The sequence below is a fragment of the Nyctereutes procyonoides genome, unplaced genomic scaffold (assembly GCF_905146905.1).
Source record: "Nyctereutes procyonoides isolate TBG_1078 unplaced genomic scaffold, NYPRO_anot_genome, whole genome shotgun sequence".
Lineage (NCBI taxonomy): Eukaryota > Metazoa > Chordata > Mammalia > Carnivora > Canidae > Nyctereutes > Nyctereutes procyonoides.
In genome coordinates, this window is record NW_026575134.1 from 30,104,821 (window position 1) to 30,111,153 (window position 6,333).

General features: G+C 38.9%; 1 pseudogene; it reads right to left on the reverse strand.

Annotated features, from left to right (window-relative positions):
• Nucleotides 1-4,488: 4,488 nt before the first annotated feature.
• On the reverse strand, nt 4,489-6,018 carry LOC129494379 (elongation factor 1-alpha 1-like; annotated as a pseudogene).
• Nucleotides 6,019-6,333: the final 315 nt, after the last annotated feature.

Genomic DNA, 6,333 nt, shown 5'->3' on the forward strand with positions numbered 1-6,333 from the left:
TTCATATTCCCCAAATGAATGAGAACATACACTGTTTGTCCTTCTCCGGTTACTGTGGCCCAGTTCAAAAAGGGTGTTGCCTGTGTTCTCCTCTGGGATTTTGATGGGATCTTGTCTCACATTTAGATCTTTCATCTATTTTGAGTTTATCTTTGTGTATGGTGCAAGAGAGTGGTCCAGTTTCATTCTTCTGCATGTGGATGTCCAATTTTCCCAGCACCATTTATTGAAGAGACTGTCTTTCTTCCAGTGGATCGTCTTTCCTCCTTTATCGTATATTAGTTGACCATAAAGTTCAGGGTCCACTTCTGGGTTCTCTGTTCTGTTCCATTGATCTATATGTCTGTTTTTGTGCCAGTACCACACTGTCTTGATGAACACAGCTTTGTCATATTGCTTTGTGTTCAAAGAGGCAACCTTTGATGACTCGGGGAATAACCAGGAGTGAGTGGTGAAGCATATGGATAACGTAACCCAACAAAGTAGATGAAGTAGATGTGGGGTGAGGTGTTGGAGGTAAGGCTGGGTTCTTGTGTCATGGAGTCCAAGAATGAATCTCGTGGACAAAGGAGAGTGAGTAAAGTGATAGAAGCTTATTAAATGAAGATACAGAGAAAGCTCTCAGGAGTGAGAGGGGTCCTGACAGGGCTGCTACTGAGGGCTTTTTTTTTAATAAATTAATTTTTATTGGTGTTCAATTTACCAACATACAGAATAACACCCAGTGCTCATCCCGTCAAGTGTCCCCCTCCGTGCCCGTCACCCATTCACCCCCACCCCCCGCCCTCCTTCCCTTCCACCACCCCTAGTTCATTTCCCAGAGTTAGGAGTCTTTATGTTCTGTGTCCCTTTCTGATACTGAGGGCTTTTAGTGGCAATCTTTTATTCAGAACTGATGGGGAAGCTCGTGGCCTTGAGAGTCTTGTGCCATCTTGGGTTGAGCAAGGACTACACCCTTAATGACTTACTTCTTTGTGGTCTGGTGATTTTCTGTGATTTCATTGTAGCCACCAAAGAAAAATACTCCCTAACATCCAGGACCAGGTGGTCTTGTCTCTTCCCTTATTTCTGGTTTCCTTACATCTCAGCATTTGGGGGATTTCTGTGAGTCTGGTCCCATCGCCCCCTATCTATTTCTCCCAACCTAGTCCTGCCTGGCCCTGACTCACTGGTGATTCAGCCACAAGACTATCTAATCTATGGCATAATTAACTTAAAGGAACCTCTGACAGAATGGAACAATACCATAGACAACTTCTAGTCTGGATTTCTTTATACTCTCTTCCATTTCCCCCCCACCTTACCTCTTTTACTGACTATTCTGACATCAATGTCTATGTTTCTGCCTCATGTCAAGAGAACACTGCTCACTACTTGAAAGCATTCATTGAGGTAAATACCAAAAAGCCAAATCTTCTAAGATTCAGAATAATGCTCAACAAAACTAAACTTTATAAATTACTGAAAATTACTGTGGATTGTACACTTCTTAAAAAGAGAGAGAGAGCTGTTAAAACCTCTATGTTTTGTTGTAAACAATAAAACAAAATATTTTGTTGAAATTAAGGATATTATGTGAGGTTATAATATTTCCACAAAGGAGCAACTAATTTTGCTCAATAATGTGTTTAATGAGAAGCTAAATAAGTTTTTTAAGAATCAATTTGTCATCATCAGATCAAACACCAGCTGCAGAAATGAGGTCAACCAGTATCTCCTGGTCTTCAGTGAGTTTGCCACCAAAGGAATAATTCATAGCTAAGCAGTTAAGGTGATTCTTGAATTAATTCTGCGCTACCCGAGACTCAGTCATAAACACAAACTTACTAGTGGATTATGCTCCTCAGATTTTCATTGTTTATACTACTACTTGGAGGACTAGTGAAGAACTACTGGTTCTCCTTCTGTTAGCTCCTCTAGGACTTGAAGAAATATGGAGTGAATAACTGCTAACAGGTTTCTAAAGAAACCCCCCAAGCTACACCTACCCTCCCCATGCCCCCTTCCATCTGGACTTGAGTTTAGAGTAAAGTATGGATAGAAAATAGCATTTTTAAAATCCAAGCACAGGTGATTTTTGCCACCTGTCTCAGGTAAAGCCCAGGAAGGAAGCAAGAACCCCATAGTTGGAATGGCTGCATGGTCCTGGCTTGGTCTTACTGAAGGTCCCCCAATGACTCTAGCAAGATGTGGAGAGAGTAGAATAATTTGCATGTTCCAAAAGAGAGCATGGTAATGATAAAGGGATATCACAATACCAGGAATACCAGGTGCCAAGGCACAGTGGACTAGATTTTCACTACCCAGGAAAACACGAGAAATACTAAAGGCTGAACTGCATCTGGGAGTCAGTCACATGGAAGCCTGTCATATTCATATTTAAATAAAACACCTCGGCAGATCACAGTGGACAATGAATTGTCAATCTAATTATAACAAAATCACTAGCATCATTTGTAGAATACAGAGCTATAAATCAAACTTAGAACTTTCTAATTTCATATGATGATACCTTAATTCTGTTTGAACTCTAACTTATATTTGTCGATTGAGTAAAAGAATGAATAAAACTGAGTGAATTTTTCTATAGAGCAAATTAAAAATTCTAAATTATTTCAACTTGGTCTGTAATTGATTTGATAGAAATTTGATTTTGGATGCAGTATAATAATCTAGTTCTTATCTGAATTCCTATCAGGTAGATGCTTTTTGGCTATGTTAGGAGGTATGCATTTTCTCTGACGCAATGTAAGATACATGATGAGGAAATTACTGCCACATCGTGGCTCCCATGACTCTATCAAAAATCCCATTTTATGTTACAGTTGGTAATGCGTATCTCCAATTAGGTTCCATTATCCATACAGAACTGTCCTTAAAAATCTTTCTGTAAATATTCGAGTTCAACTTTGTATCTGCAAGTCAATTTAATCACGATTATGTCTGAGGTTATATTAAAGGAAAAATTACTTATGTTTCAGAATTGTAAGAGACAAATAACACAGGATTATTTATAACAAAGCCAGAAGCAATTGCCTTCATGGAATGAAGCGAGCACATATTTTTATCTGAGGGAGGCAAGCTGTTTTTCCTCTGATGTAGCATCCATAATCACGCAATAAACTCAGTGCCACTTGACTAATGATTTAAGTGCATTTGAAAATAAGTTACTGTTAGGTATCATTTTTATACTCTTATTTTTTTAAAGATATCACTGTGGACACTTCATTTAAATAAAAATCCTTATCTTTCTATAATTTCATTATGGTCTATGTCTCATGTACTCTTGTATTTTCCTAATGCAAGGCATACACTCTGTTCTAATAAAACATTTATCACAAAACATTATTTCTGTTGTACAGAAGGTGAAACTGAGGCTTTAGAATCTTCCTTTTCAAAAATAAACCTTACTCAATGACAATAGATTGTCTCATAAATTTAAAAAGTATGCTCATGTTACTTTAAATAATTTTGAATTCATATCAATTATATTGATATATATATTTAAATTTATATCAATTACAGTTTTAAAGCAAAATCAGAGTTTAAAAACAAAACTTGGTAATTAAGTTCATTTCACATGTGCAAAGAAAATTCTACTCAACTCAAATGGAAATCTCATCCATACATGAACTGTCATAATCCTAGAAAGTATAATGTCCTTCAAGTTCTTTTCTTATATTCTACACAATGTGTAAACAATCTGGAACTACCAGAAATTTTAGTTTCACCAACTTCCACTATGTATACTAGATGTGTATGCTTATGGCCAAGAAGAAGAGGCAAGAGCAAGTTGGTTCCTGTTAAAGAGAAAAGCAAAAGAGCCATGCAAGAAACATGACAAGAAAACCCGAGACATGAGCTGACAAAGTGTGAAATGTAACAGTGACAAAGATGAAGAGTTTTGACATACATGACAACCCATTTCTCACTTACCTCTGATGCCTCAGGCTTCAAATCAGAGGAGAGATTTTTTAGTGTAGAGAATCAGCAGGGGCTACAATCCAGCATGACTATCATCCAACAGAAGTGATGGGCTAAAAAATAACAATAATAAAGATTAAGGGATTAGTATTTAATACCAGCTGATTAAAGACAGAGAAATACTACATGCACTAAGCTTCTTTTTCTATTAACTAACACATAAGTGGTCTGTTATTTAATAGTCATATATTTTTTCTCATTAAACTTTTGTTTTAAATGAATGAATAAATAAACTTTTGTTTTAATGGGTTTCAGATTTTTGGTCAAATTGTTTCCATTAAAAAGTACTGATTTTGAAAACTAATATCTTAAAACTGCCACATACACACAAAAACCCAAATGGCCCACAGAATATTCGCTGTTCCTTCAGAAGCTTTTATGATACATTAGTATCATGATCCAGATTTTTATTATTAAACCTAAGTGGCCAATTGACAGAAACACTTCTGAGACCATTCTTCCGCCACTGGTTAAGAGTAGGGTGGGAGGTATTGGGCACAATACTCATTTAGCCTTCTGAGCTTTCTGGGCAGATTTGGTGCCCTTGCGAGCTCCAACTGCTGTCTTGTCCACGCAACAACCATCTGTCTCATGTCAAAAACAGCAAAACAACCCAGAGTAGGATAGTCAAAGAAGCTCTCAACATTCACAGGCGTGCCAGGAACCATATAAATGACAGCAGAACCACCAGATTTTAAGAGCTGGAGGACATCTTCCAGCTTCTTTTCCAGAACAATAATCAATTTTCTCCTTTAGCTTAGCAAACCTGCAAACAAAGTGAGCTGTATGACGATTCACATAGGTTCATATCCAGCACTGATTTGGCCTGGAATGTTCCAGATAATCACCTGGGCTATGAAGCCACGTGCCTCCATTAGTGCGTCATCTTTGCAGTCACCAGCCGCACTGTCACAATGCACATCTTTGACAGATACATTCTTGATACTGAAACCCACTCTGTCCCCAGGAAGAGCCTCACTCAACGCGTCATGGTGTATTTCAACAGAGTTTACTCCAGTTGTAACGTTGACTGGAGAAAAGGTGACCACTATGACAGGTTTAAGAATACCAGTCTCCACTCAGCCCACAGGGACAGTATCAATACCACCAATTCCGTAGACATCATGGCAGGGCAGATGCAAGGGCTTGTCAGTTGGACCAGTTGGTGACAAAATGCAATCCAGGACTTCGAGCAGTGTAGTTTCACTGGCTTTGCCATCTTTATGGGTGATTTTCCACCCTGAACCAAGGCATGTTAGCCCTTGGCTCCAGCATGTTGTCACTATTCCAACCAGAAATTGACACAGATACGATCAGGGTTGCAGCCAATTTTCTTGATGTAGGTGCTAACTTCCTTGAGGATTTTCTTGTCTCTCTTCTGGCTGTAGGGTGGCTCGGGGAAATCCATTTGGTTAACACTAACAATTAGTTGTCTCATACCTAGTGTGTGAACCAGGGGGGCATGCTCTCAGGTCTGCCCATTCGTGGAGATACCAGTTTCAAATCCATCAACACCAGCAGCACAGTCAGTTGGAGATGTGCCTGTAATCATGTTTTTTTTTTTTAATTTTTATTTATTTATGATAGTCACAGAGAGAGAGAGAGAGAGAGAGAGAGAGAGAGGCAGAGGGAGAAGCAGGCTCCAAGCACCGGGAGCCTGACGTGGGATTCGATCCCGGGTCTCCAGGATCGCGCCCTGGGCCAAAGGCAGGCGCCAAACCGCTGCACCACCCAGGGATCCCTGTAATCATGTTTTTGATAAACACTCTGTACCTTGGGGCATCAATGATGGTCACATAATAGTTCCTGGTCTTGAATTTTCAGGCAGATATCAATGGTGATATCACGTTCACATTCAGCTTTCAGTTCATCCAAGACCCAGGCACTACCTCATCTCAGCAGCCTCCTTCACAAATGTTTTGATAGTTGGTCAATCCCACCACATTTGTAAATCAGATGACCAAGAGTGGTAGCCTTGTCCAAATCTATGTGCCCAATGATAATGATGTGGATGTGAGTCTTTTCTTTTTCCATTTTGCTGAAGGTTTAGAGGCAGTTTTCCCAAAGCCTATGTTCTGGTGACAAATCCGGTGCAAAAAATAATAGTTATATCTTTATTCTCACTGAATTCACATAATGATATTCTCATATCTGACCTTCCTTGAATATTAATAAAACAGAAATAGTTACCAGTTCTCATACACCGGGAGAAGAGATTTTCCCTTGTAATCAATTTCTGTCAAATTAAGATGCACGTAACGAGCCCTTAGCTTGACTAAACTTTAGACAGTCTTCTTCCTGACCAAAGGAACTTCCCTTTATAGAGCATTTACTTTACAAAACTTATAA